We start from the raw sequence: 13739 nt of genomic DNA, 5'->3' as shown, positions 1-13739 counted from the left end.
GTAACTCAAGGCAGAACTGAACTTGCTCAGTACAGAGTATGCAACCAGCATTGCTGGTAACTAAATTAAATTAACATTGCTCTGCGTTAAGGCCTTTAAGACAGTATTGTGCTCTTGCAAGTGTTTCAAGCTACATGGGAACATACACATACACAAACAGAAGGAATACTTACTGTTGGAAAAACAGTCTTTTGATTTTGGAAGTTTTTTCAAGATAACAAGAGGAATTATTCAGGTGGGACAGATGTAGAGGTACAAACATTTAATAAGGCAATCAGTAGAAAGGCAGTGAACCAAATAGAATCCTACCATATGACTCTACTGAAATTTATTGTGTGAATTAAATAATACAGTTCAAAACCTTTCTACATCACTTTACTGTTCTCCCTTGGCACAAGAGAATGAATTAGACAGCTGTCACCTTGTCTGTAAATAATGTTCAAAGCTAATTTCTTTGAAGAAGTTCCTTTATGTGCACTTCAGTAAGATGAATGTAGATAATTAAATATTAAGATATTTAAATCAAGTTGAATATAGTCCACAGCCAAAGTAAATTACTACCTTGTACTGAATCTTTATCACATGAATCTGCTTGTTTTGTTTTGCTTTGTCTTACTCAATTCAGAAAGCAATACCAAGGCATTGTCACTAGTTTTGGTTACAGTGTTCAGATGACGTCCTCTTTTCTGTCACACTGCCAGTCTTTTTCCCTGACTTGTATCCTGCCTGACTTGATGTGAGGTGCAAGAGGTGAGGATCACATTCTGATGCTCAGTTGCATTCTCAGCTTTGTACCCACAACAAGTTACTGAGCAAAGCACTTCTGAGGTCAGGGGAACAACCAGAAGCAATGCTCACTATGCAAACAGCAAAGCCAGGGAGAAAGATGGCCACAAGTCCTGACTGAAACACCAAATATTAAGAAAGTTCTTCAAGATATTTTAATGCCCATCAAGGCAATCAGGATGTGGGCATACAGTAACCTATTTCCACATCATCAAAGTCAAGGGGAGCTTTGTGACTGGGCTTTGTCTGATGCATTAAGATGTGGCACACTGTGTATCTGTTTTAGCAGGAGGAGATGGTTAGCTAGGTGCACCAGAACTGAGCCCATGACCCAAGCTGTGATATACCATTGAGCTATGTTCACTAGATTTATCGCTTACTAGTCAAAAATGTATGTCACATGAAAAGCAATACAGTACATTAACTGATTGGGAAATTGTTCGGTATGAACTCAGTAAATCAAATATGGTTACTTTTTATTCTATGAATTTTATGCTACATTCTTAAACATTCACAGACTAAGATATTTTAGAGCCACAAATCATTTGTAGCCATCATCAGCCTACAAACGTGACCTGACTCTACAGGGAACCAGGCACCTATAGCTACCTAAGGTAAAATTTAGTTCATACTTATGATGTTAGTATTAAAATGTTGGGAGGAGAAAAGTGGGCACATGTGTAAGTTCTCAATTGTAGCAGCACTGCATGGAGGTGAGAACAGCAGAGCTGTCCAAAAATGGCACTGTTTTTCCTTACTTCCAAGCTGTTTGGTGTACCATACGTTGTTATGTCAAGTCATCCCACATGCAGTCTGGTTTCGTTTGATTTTTAAGAGTCTCACACTCCCTGGGTCAGGAGAACACTGCCAAAAAAATATATTTAACAGTGATAAGAGAGAGACTCTCCATTTGCATTCCCTTTCTGTACCTGCAGCCCATAGTTTAACAGAGGGGAATGAAAGTGGGTAATGTATGGGGATGGTGAAAAATAAAAGCTTGTATAGAAACAAACAAACAAAAAGGCTATATTCCTTAACGGCTCAATTCCAGACATCCTAATAATAAAATATGTTTAATTGGATATTGTTCTAGTAAGGAAGATGTAGCATCATTTTGGAATGGCATTGCTCCACTGCAACACATTTGCAGCCTTTCCATTTCAGTAATTAAGTTATTTATTGGAGAAGTACTCTATAAATTCCCCCCAAACAGGCTGTAAAGAACAACATATCCACACATAGTGTATGAGTGATTTATAGGGACCAGTCACCTTTAAGCTATGTAGCAAAATAATGATTCCTTCAAGTTAGATGGCTAGTTTTAGCGACATGTATACTAAACAGTTGCCATGTAATACCTCCCTGTAAACTGATACATGGCAAGTTGTCATTGCTCTTTGCAGTATAAAAATTGCGACAAACATACTGAAAGAATGATTTGTTTTCTCTTTTAGCTGACTGTTCTTTCAGAATTGTGAGGGGAATGGCAAGCATGTTTGTAATTAAAGATAACACACAATTCTTCTGTGTTATCATTTTACCTACAAAACCCCAGGGTAAAACAGCTTTAGCATGAAAAGAAACACATACGGAGCTGCTGATGGGATATTCTCTACTTGAAGTATGGCTTAGAGAGAAGAAAAATTTGAGCACAGATCCTAACAATAGAAAAATAAATAGGATTCCATCTTATGCCTCTGTCTGCTCAGTATTCTCATATAATAGCTATCTCCAAACAAAGTGGCACAGTAAAACTTTTTGTGGACTGCCATTACCTGCTGTTATCATCTTGGAAGACAGGACTGCCTGTAAAGCACCGTCTGCAGTGGTCAGCAAACCTTTTTAATGTGTGGAGTCTTTCAGGTATTCACCTTCCGCAAAGGCTAGGCCAAGGCAGTGAGAAGGTCTTCTGCTGACTCCTGTGGACACATGGAAGTGACTGAGACAATAGGAAAATGTGTGCTCTTAGGAAAACATCAGACTGGCATGCAAAACATGCAAATTAGCTCTGAAAAGCAGCACAGTGGTGTTAATGTCTTCCAAACAGCATACATGTTACCAAGAAATTTTAACTGAAGATAACATGATTAAGATTTGCTTTTTCCACAGAAACCGATGAAAACTCTTGAGTATTTTTCAGCATATACGTAGCAGACATGCTACATCTGTTCTGTTGATATGCCTGAGACATCAGTCTGCAATCCAGATGTCACCCTGTTTTCAGTTGTATATAGGCTTTTGAGACCTCGCTCTTCGGTAGAAACAAGGTTGCATGACATGTCTCAGGAATGAGCCCTTGGTATCCAATTTAGAAATCAGACCAGCTCTTCTCATAAATAAGGATTATCTCACCACAGTTACCTCTCACTCTTCCCAAGTTAAATAATCATAGCTGTCTGGTTTTAAAATTTACTAAATCTTGACCCTGGATTTAAATTTTTTCAGACCTTTGGAATATTTAGATAAGTATTTTTGTTCTGATCAATCTTTATATTCTAATAAAAAATGTCACACAGTTTTGCCAGTTATGGAAGCAATCTCCATACCTATGCCTTAACTGGAAAAACTGAGCACCAGTTCATTACGCTCCAATTTATTAACATGCCTCAGTAACTCCCAATGGGAACCAGGCAAAGGTTTTCACAGGAGCGTGGAAAAACATTTTGAGAACACAATAACAATCTGGTATGTGACATCTTTTAGACACTATAATGGAAAAGACCGTGGCAATTTTATGTGGACTTTATGGAAAATAATGAAGTATAGAAAATGTATGAGTAGAGCACTGTCAATGAAACTCTGCAATCAGATTATTTTTCTCCCAGGCTCTAACTCCTGCTTCATGATGCATAGCGTATATCACAACCTAGTATTTCCCAGTAGAGCCCACAACAGTGAGAACTATTGATTAAATGTTAACCCCTTTACTTGAAAAGTTGAAATTTCACAAAGTGCATCCCATTACCAGCCATGGTAATATGTCTGAAAGATCAACAATTCCAAACAGTTGCTGCAACATGAATCTTTATTTGTGGATTGGAATTTAAATTAAAATAGTTGATGCTTACTTTCACTGTATATAGTAGTAAAACAAGAATGCTTCAGTATATGGTATTGGATACTCTCTATGCAATTTAAGCATACGCACACAGGTATATATTTATGTAGTAGTGATATAATATCAAATTAACAAATTGCAAATTACTAAAGAATAAATATCAATCATCAATCTGCTTATGCAACTCAATATACTGTCATGCTAAAATGTGTATGTGTGTTTTCAACCACTCACCACATTAAAATTGGCAGTTTCTGATAACTGGTTATTTGCATATGTAATTATGGGATTTGCACACAAACTCTAAGTGTATAAATGTGCATTTCTTTCTAACCTTAGAGTAAGTTAGTTTACTCTGAATTTCTCCATTGGTTTTCTTTCTGAAATTCAGCTTCTTTCCTAACAATTTTTTTTCCTAAAACCTTGACATCTTATCTGTAAGTCAAGCTCACATGTTTTCATTTTTTCTGATGAAATATTTATGAGAAGTAGGATTTTCTTTATCTGAAGAAAATATATAATTTAAGTCAGAAAACGTTCAGCTCCTACAAGCATAATTGGCGAATTTAGAAATAGGCAATTCTCAAAATATTCATTCAGATGAAAATCTCTGGGGTTCACACAGCAGAGTAAAAATCTCAAGGTTAAAAACACTGGAATTCTCTGTAACGCATTCTCTGGGTGGATACTTTTGACTTCATTACACAACAATGATTTTATTCAGTGTCTTATACTAAGAATGCTGTTAACAGAGAGGGCTTCAAGCCAAAAACATGAAGTTTGGGAAATTTTAGAACTGGGTCAAAACTTTGTAGTTTTGTCCATTCACTGGGTTATTTATATATTTATTTGTTTGTTTGCTTGTTTGCTTTTACTGCATAAGAAAATAATATTGATTGTAAGCATTGCTATTTGTTTCATTAGTGCTCTAGACACTAACACTTGAAGACATTTAGATGCCTCCTTTCACTAGTGTTGTGGTTTAACCCGGCCAGCAGCTAAACACCACACAGCTGTTCACTCACCCTCCCCCCTCCCTCTCTGGGATGGGGGAGAGAAACAGGAAAGTGAAGCATGTGAGTTGAGATAAAGACAGTTTATTAAGACATGAAAACACTAATAATAATAATAATAATAATAATAATAATAATGTGTGTGAAACAAGTGATGCACAATGCAATTGCTCACCACCCGCTGACCGATGCCCAGCCTATCCCCGAGCAGCCGGCCCCCCACACACCAGCCATCCACCCCTATATATTGTTTAGCATGACGTCAGATGGTATGGAATACCCCTTTGGGCAGTTTGGGTCAGCTGTCCTGGGTCTGTCCCCTCCCAGCTCCTGCTGCACCCCCAGCCTGCTCGCTGGCAGGACAGAGCAAGAAGCCGAAAAGTCCTTGGCCTGGTGTAAACACTGCTCTGCAACAATTAAAACATCAGCATGTTATCAGCGCTCTTCTCATCCTAATCCAAAACATAGCACCCTACCAGCTACTAGGAGGAAAATTAACTCTGTCCTAACTGAAACCAGGACAACTAGAAGTTACCTCTTTAATATATCAGAGGATAGATGTGTCTACATTTCCCAGTGGCACCAAATAAAGACACAGCATAATGAATCAGTGTGTAAAGCATTGTTGTATCTGCCTTAGAAATATTTGTAGGACATTCTAAAAGCATCTTCAGCAATGCACTGTCTCAGTCAGAGCCTCTATACATCAAATACATGTTTATGCAGTAACCTATAAGGTTACTCCTTTGGAAAGTCCTTACCATGTTGTAGTCAATAGCAACAATATGATGGCTTTCATTTATCAGGAGCAGTGTAAAACCCAGACACTGTACTAAATAAGGTGGGAAGATAGGACAAGTCCTCCAGAGTTGTACTTTTCATTACAGGGGTGTTCCACTGTAGTGGATTTTATGAAGTTGGGATTTTATGCAGTGTGCTTTTGATTTCTTATTTTTTATCTATATCTATTCAATCAACCACTTTAATTTACTCTCTGGGCAGGCTGCTAGTTACTGAGTGACAAGTTTCCAGTGCTTGCAAACAGGACACAGCAATATTCATCATAGAGAAAAGATATGCCTTCAAACGCTTTCTGCATTCTTGTTTTCCCCACCCCACAATGTATTTCTTGGGTATGGTGGTTATTTTCGACACTACAGAAAGGAGAAGATAGTAGTCAGAGGTCCTTTTACATTTTTAGGAGTCTCAGTATGTTGCTCATAATGATACAGTGATTACTGAACATTACAAAGGTCCAACTTAATCAATGAACAAATTACAATGAATATCAAATCTATAGGCAAAAATTATTTGTTACCACTACACAAATCCATCTGGAGGCTTTGTTGGAGAAGGTGTCACAACAGTTTGCTAAAATTTCTCACTGGATTGCTTTAAAACACAAGCTAGCTGGGCAGCATTGCACAAGCAGGGAAACCAGGCAAATGGTGCCTCAATTCCCTTTGCTCTCCTTTAGTTCTCTGTACAAGGAAATCAGTCACAGTTTTTGTCCTCAGTAAGTTCACTATGCAAAGGGACAGGTCAAAGCAAAACATGGGAATGTGGTTCCTGGGGGTATTTCTCAGTGTGAACACTCTTGGTCTGAGCCTGGGCGGATCAAGCTTGCTGTTCTTCCACTGCCTCATCTGTACAACAACCAAGAATAAAACTAGGTGCCCCAGCTCTCCTTCTATTTAGAAAAAAAAAAAAAAAAAAAAAAAAGGCCCCAAACACCCAAACAGACCTTATGTGAATTTTAGGCAGCAGCAGCCACGGTTACAACGCAGCTCTGTCCCCCCACCCAAGGTGGCCTGCTGTCACTAGAGCTGCTTGGAGCACCCACAAGGTGCCAGCCCACCCTGTGCCACCCAGCACCTGTCTTTGTCCCAGGCCCAGGTGTTAACTAAGCAGGGTCGTGCTGAGCCCCCAGTGCGTGATAGAACTGTAGAATCATAGAATGGTTTGGGTTGGAAGGGACATTAAAAAAATCATCTAATTCCACCCCCCTTCTTCCCCCTCCTCTCCCCTGTGCCATGGTCCACACCAATAAAACAGCCCACAGCATGTAGAAGGCACTGGCAGCACTGGGCTCCTCGCAGAAGAGGGAAGCATTAAGTGCTTCCTTTCTATGACACTGCCAGTAGCATGGCCACAGCCACCTCTCTCCCACCGTGTAATATGCAAGGTTTAAAGCATGCACACAAGAAGTGGGAAATCTGGGTTTTTAAACATTAGGAAGAAGTTCTTTACTCAGAGGGTGGTGGTGAGGCATTGAAACAGGCTGCCCAGAGAAGCTGTGGATGCCCCATCCCTGGAGGTGTCTAAGGCCGGGCTGGATGGGGCTTTGGGCAACCTGGTCTGGTGGGAGGTGTTGGCAGGAGGAGGGTTGGAATTAGATGATCTTTAAGGTTCCCTCCAGCCCAAACCATTCTATAATTCTATGACCCTTTCAGACACTGGAAAACCAGGTTTTTCCATTTCCGTGGGAAATGTCTTGAGAAGCCCAGAAATTTTCCTGGGAAGTGCCCAGACCATTAGGCTGTGATTCAGATGGGACATTTAGTTCTCCTGCTGAGGCTGTGACGTGAGACAGGCGTGGAAGATTGATGGAGCTGAAAAGAGAAGGTAACAGACAGGAAGGAGCCTGGTACTCACTGGAACTCACTGCTGTTATGCTGCAGAGAGCAAAAATACAAATGTGCTCCAGAAAGGATTAGACCAATTCATAGACAATAGGTCCATCAGTACCTATTCAGTACAAAGGCAGAAACAATTTCATCTTGTTCAGTCTCAAATCACTGATTGCTGGGTGAAGATGCATATCAGTAGAAGGATATTTCCACTTTTGTCTTCTTTATCATATTCTTACCTGAACATTGACTCAAAACAGGGGGCTGGGTTAGGCAGACTTTAGGTGTGAAGCAGAAAGGCTGTTCTACTGGACCTTCTTCAAGGCAGGTGGTTCCAGCTCCCAACACACTTTACATATTTTATACTAAACAGTAATTGATGAGAAGGGTAAAGAGTAAGAATAACAATAGAAACAATCCTACAATAAAGGTCAACATCAAGCAAAATCACCAGAGAAACAACTGGGAATGAGGGGACTTAGTTCAACCTTGACACTACATTAGAACTTAGTGCTCCTGATGTGCTTGCAAATATGCCATAGCATGCCATTTTGGCTGGCTGTGGTTGTGTGATGAACCCGTTTGTCACAGGGAACAGAGGACAACACTCATTTCACATAGACCACTAAACATCTGACAGATGATAATGACTTCATGTCACAGATGACCCAAAGGTGAAGGTCTTCACATCTCATTACACAGTCCCTTCGCTGTCCAGTAATCCCAAGTACTTTTTGTCAGGCCCACACTTTTGTGTCAAGTAAGTAAGCTTTCGATCATGCAGAATATTTCTCTCCTTTGGCCTGATCCTTCCTTCAGGACAGGAAGCCCCTCAAGGCTTTTCAGGTCTAAGCCGCTGTATTTGGAAGGTTATTTTCACTGGCTTGCAAAGCCTGAAGCAGCATCACTAGTCCCAAACACACAGAGCTCTAATTGAAACCATTCCCAGCAGCTCTGTATCTACATATACACATCCTGATTATGACAAAGCTCATGAATAATCACTGGTATGAACTTGTTCCTCATTGTCACAAGTTCAGGAAAGCAATGGGGATCCAATTGCATCACCCGATCCCTCTGCATGGCAAAGATGACAAAGTTCCCATTTTCTAAAAATAATTACATAGCCCAGTGTGAATATGTGCTGCAAAGGACGCCAGGATGACTCACAAGCACGGAGATTATGAAAATGTATTCGTGCTGCAGCATTAGGATTAAGACTGAGTGAAGTTGTAAATATTCAGCTTTACTTCAAGTTTCACCTCAGCTCTTCAAACTTCTGGCTAACCCCATTTGATGAATTAACACTGCATTGTTGTGTCCTTAAGCACCCAAAAATATTCCCTTCCTCTAAAAGCTTTTACATGAACGCAGCAAATTCTGCTTTTAGTGCTGTGCTCTCCCTCTCTTGTTAACTTATGTGGTTTTCAAAAGAGGAAAATATAAGCCAGGCAATTTCTGTTTTCTGACCCCATGAATCTAAAATGAGATGGTTTCATTGTCTTTCTTTATCCACACTGTAATTGCTGTTCCTGGTATATTTCCAGAATGCACCTCTCTGGGGATTCACACACAATCACAGTATATTAGAATATTTCAATGCTTTTGTTTTCTTCATGGCTTTTGCAATGCTTTTCTTTCATATTCCCGATCTTTGCTGGCACATCCTGGAGTACATCCACTGAAGTCAATGAAATGTCATTTAATTGTACCCACTGAGGATTTGATCTGAGACCTTTAGCTTTATCTGTGGTCCATCACAACCTAAAAACTTTGTTCCTTTGAAAAGCATAAATGTATACATTTTTATATGCAAATTAAGGTTACATATCAAACACTCAAAATAAAATCAAGCACTCACAAAATTTATGTGATTGAAGACTTTCAACTGCAATTTTTTTCCTTGATGGTTTTGATTGTTAAGGGGTATACATTGCAAAACATCCTAGTGTATCTATAAACTATTTTCCAAAAAAAATGTTTTGACAGATTTTTTAAATTTGTCTGTTCAAGAGCAGAAGATGTTGTTGATAAATATTTCTAAATTAAGAGCAAGAGACAGTAACATTTTCCCCCCTGAAGACATTCAAGAACTGGAGCACACTGTCCAGAGAGGCTGTGCAGTCATCATCCTTGGAGGTTTAGAACACCCAACTAGAACAATCTCGAGCAACGTGGGCTGATCTCACAGCTCTCCTGGCTTTGGGCAGGAGGTTTCCCTAGAGACATCCTGTGGTCCCTTCCAACTTAAACTATCCTACTAAAATATATTTAGAAAAAAATATACTATCATAAAAGAAATACCATGTATTTGTTATTTTCAGCTTTATAAGTGCTAAACTGTAAGTGTTCTGTGTTGTCTCCAGTATATGGCAACATCATATGAACACCTTTATCATACTTAATATGATAAAATTGATAGGTGGAAATAAATACAGAAACACAGAACTATATAAGCCAGTGACAGAAAAGTAGGCATCAAAGCTGATTTTTTTTTCTTTGCCCCCAACCTTGTACCTTCACCTGTATTCTCAGAAGTTTAAGATAAATATTTAATGTTCTGCCTACTCTTCTGAGTACTGCATTTGGGATTTTGTAAAATGTTGCCTGCACCTTGCAAATTTTACCTTTATATTCAGTTGTAATCTTATTATTAGTAAGCTTCTCTAAAAGATTAGAGGATAAATGGAAGTAGCTATGAATTACTTGTACATGCTGAATTTTGGAAGCTCAGATCCAACCTTTTGCTTCTTCAGTTCAGGTCTACAAATATTCACTTTTTCATTTTGGAAAGGTTTTATTTTGGCCTCTGTATGTTTTGCATCATATTAACCAATTTTGGAAGAAAGCAGATGTAGCAGGTGCTGTGTTTACTTGTAGACAAAAAAAGCAAAGATCTCCTTTCAAAACAAATAAAGCGCCAGGCACTGAGTAATACCTTGATCCCGCTGAAGACCAGCCAAGGAACCTGAAGGTGCACAAATCCATGGGACCTGATGAGATACATCCATGGGTCCTGAGAGAACTCATGGATGAAGTGTTAGCAACTATTTTAGCCACTATCCATCATATTTGAGAAGTCGTGGCAGTCCGGTGAAGTTTCCACTGACTGGAAAAAAGGACCTCCATTTTAAACAGGGAAAAAAAGAAGACCTAAATGGCTAAGTAGGCACCACCACCAGAGACTGGTACAAGGCTATGTGTTCAGATGGCACAGGGTCTTACTTGCTCAGCGCTGGAAGTGTTGGCATTTCCCTGGCATGATTTTCAGTGAGAACCACAGCCCAACTCTGGCATGAGCTACTGGACTCTTGTTGCTGTTCCAGCAGACCCTTCGGCACATTGCAGGAGAAAGTGCAAAGGACTTGCAGCCTATGACTCCTAGCTCACAATGTATATGAGGCAAACACACCCTTTCTTGCACAATGTAATCCTGAAATGGATTGTGGATCCTAGAGCAGTCATAGATAATACTAGGCAGAAAACCAAACAGAGAGAGGCTTGGGTTCAGTGAGGGAAACCCAGTACTTTGTTGATCCCAGTAACTCTTTGTGATGTTCCAATTCAATGGACTTTGTAGCTTTAGAATCTGTATGAAATTTTGTGTTCAAAACAATACAAAACAATAACTATTGAAGTTAGTGTGACAGTATTTTTTGTTATCCCTAATCATAATCATGGCCCTATTATGCTCAGTGCTGTAAACACACGCATTAATGAACTGTTTGTGCCTCAAGAATTTGCAGATCACAATTATTTTGGTACGCAGAAGTGAATCGGGGTGTGCCCACTGAGGATTTCAAAAGCAAAGCAAGGTGGAAAACCCTATTTCTAATTTCAGCCATCTAAAATGTAGTCTAAACCAATTTTCTAGGCTTAGTGTCCTTCTAATGGGAGATGGAGAGGTATAGGTATCTCTCAAGGCATACCCACTTCATCCTAAATTCATGCCAGTTGAAATGAACAACTTCATGGGAGACCTACCTCGTCTATAGGTATTTAAATTCTGAAGCCAAATCCAGGAAACATTTCTCATAATTATGGAGGAAAAACATCTAAAATTAGAATGGAAATTTCTTTAAATTCTCATATCTGAATTTTTAAATCATAAAATAAAATATTAATCTTAAGTTCCTAATTATCAGAAGAAAGAATTCCACTTTCATTCCTTTTCCCACTTTTCTTTATTCTTTTGTGAAAGATTTTAATAGCAGAAATGAAATCTAGATTTTTTTTTTAATTTAATTTAAATTTAGTTCCTTTTTTCTGCTTCTCTGGCTTTTTAGAGCTGTCTGTGGTTTTAAGTTGTCCAAGAGTATAACACTTTGAAATGTATTATTGGACTTTATAACAGTGTCTACAAGTATACCTGGAGCATGACAATTTCCAAAAAAGAAAAAAAAAAAAAAGGAGTGGGGGAAGAAAAATAAAGAATTGGAAGGGAACAGTGCACATTATTCCCACAAACAGAACCACAAAAAGAGGCAGCAAACTTTAAAAAATATAAGGTATTTAATTGTAAATATTTTTCTTTTAATCTGAAACCCCAAATAAACCATTTCAAAAATTTCTCCCCAATTTACACTATAACCATTTTGAACTTTTTCTTCCTGCAAAAAGTTACAGCACATAGCTAAATACAGATACTTGTAAGTAAGTAAAGAACCTTCCCATCTCAAATCCAGGCAATTCAAAGAGATGTATGGGACCTTAGCAACCTGGCTGTCTCCACTCCACTTACAGACTGCCAGCAGACCTTTAGAGCAGAACTAATCACCTAGAAAACATCAGGGGAGCCGACTGGGCTCATACCAATACTGATCTACAGCTCCCATGTGTTTGAGAAGGGTCTGCAGCAAAATAAACCGCAATAACAGTATCTAAATAGGTATTTAGATTAGGGCACTGTTGCCAGCATTAACGAGGTTGTGTTGACATTCAAGTCATTGCCACCACTTGCTGTTTTTTTTCAAGTCCTCTATAAATCCCTTAATTCTACATAGGAATTGAGCAGATAAGGTGGTCAAAACCATAACTGATGGTTAGAAATTGGCAGGATAGATCTCTGAGAAAAGAGCTGAGCATAATTGGAACTAATTTATAGTAGACTCACTGCAGTGGATATGGAAAATTTTGAAGACTGGATAAGCTGGAAAAAGAGCAATGTGGGGGTTAAGTTGGCATCTCAGTCACTACAAGGTCCTCTGTGATGCAAACTGACCACAAATGAGGTGTCCTTGCTATGTTCTGTTGCTTTTTTTTTTTTCTCTCTGCTCCCTCTCACCAGTTAGAAGAAACTAATGCTGATCTATCTGGTGCAGTGCAGAGCCCTGACAGAAAGTAAAGGGCAACCAAGGCAAATCACCACCAGCACATACACTAGTTGCTGAAAATTGCTAGGCTAAAGCATTCATTTTAAATGTGTGTCTTACTCCTTTCACCTCAGTGCAGATTGAATGTTCATCAACGTACTGCTTATTGACCTCACTGTGCTCATATAAGGAACCAAAGCACTATATTATCACTGATCTTTTTCTTGCCTTTACTGTGTTTTTAATGCACTTTGAGAAGTCCACATCTCATAAGAGGCTGTAAAGATTAAATTCATCGTAAGGAGGAGGAAAATCATATAAACTAAGTACTGAAGAACAGCAGAATTGAGAACATTTCCAAAGACCTCAGCTTAAAAATGCATTTTAGGGATAAGTAAATAAAAAAAATAAAAAAAAAATAAAAAAACAACTTGTATCATGTTTCTTGCTCTGAATAAATGTAATGAAGATTCTGACTTTAGAGACATTTAACTAAAGCACATTTCTAATACTATAGTCCACTGAATGTTATAACACCTTCTTGCATTGATTTCTAATGTTCCACATTTAGTACTCACTCATTTGTTCTAGTGGGTAATAGGAATAGTATTTATGAGCCAGAAATCCTTTGAACAGCTCCTGTCCTTGAGAAGCCATTCGCTGCACTTGTATTCCTCGTACACCGTTCTCTATCATGTTTAAGAAGCTGCTCACACGTACAATATCGTGTCTTCAATTCCAGGGCTAAAAAGCTTTTCCAAATCAAAAGCCTCACTATGCCTATATGTTCCTGAATAGGTTTTGGATTTTTTTTTTATGAGCATTTTATCTGAGTGCTTAGTGCACAGCACACCTCAGCATAGGAGAATGTATGAGATGTTTAAAGGATGAAGAAAATATGCTATAGGAACAGTTGCCTGTAGGTTTTATGTAAAACAGT

The 13739-nt window shown here is 38.8% G+C and overlaps 1 long non-coding RNA gene across 10 annotated transcripts in view; it reads right to left on the bottom strand.

The window, feature by feature from the left end:
- Positions 1 to 5048, bottom strand: part of LOC310899039 — a 40544-nt gene extending 35496 nt beyond the window's left edge. For all 10 annotated transcript variants that reach the window (XR_014583935.1, XR_014583936.1, XR_014583937.1 and 7 more), the window contains exons 1-2: positions 5033 to 5048; positions 2562 to 2705 (exon numbers count right to left, since the gene is read on the bottom strand). This is a non-coding gene — a long non-coding RNA (uncharacterized lncRNA). The remainder of the gene's footprint in view (positions 1 to 2561; positions 2706 to 5032) is intronic.
- Between the last annotated feature and the right edge of the window lie 8691 nt (positions 5049 to 13739).

The sequence above is a fragment of the Anser anser genome, assembly GCF_964211835.1.
Source record: "Anser anser genome assembly, chromosome: 4".
Classification (NCBI taxonomy): Eukaryota; Metazoa; Chordata; class Aves; order Anseriformes; family Anatidae; genus Anser; species Anser anser.
The sequence above is the reverse complement of the archived record's forward strand: the minus strand, read 5'-3'. Positions and strand labels throughout refer to the sequence as shown.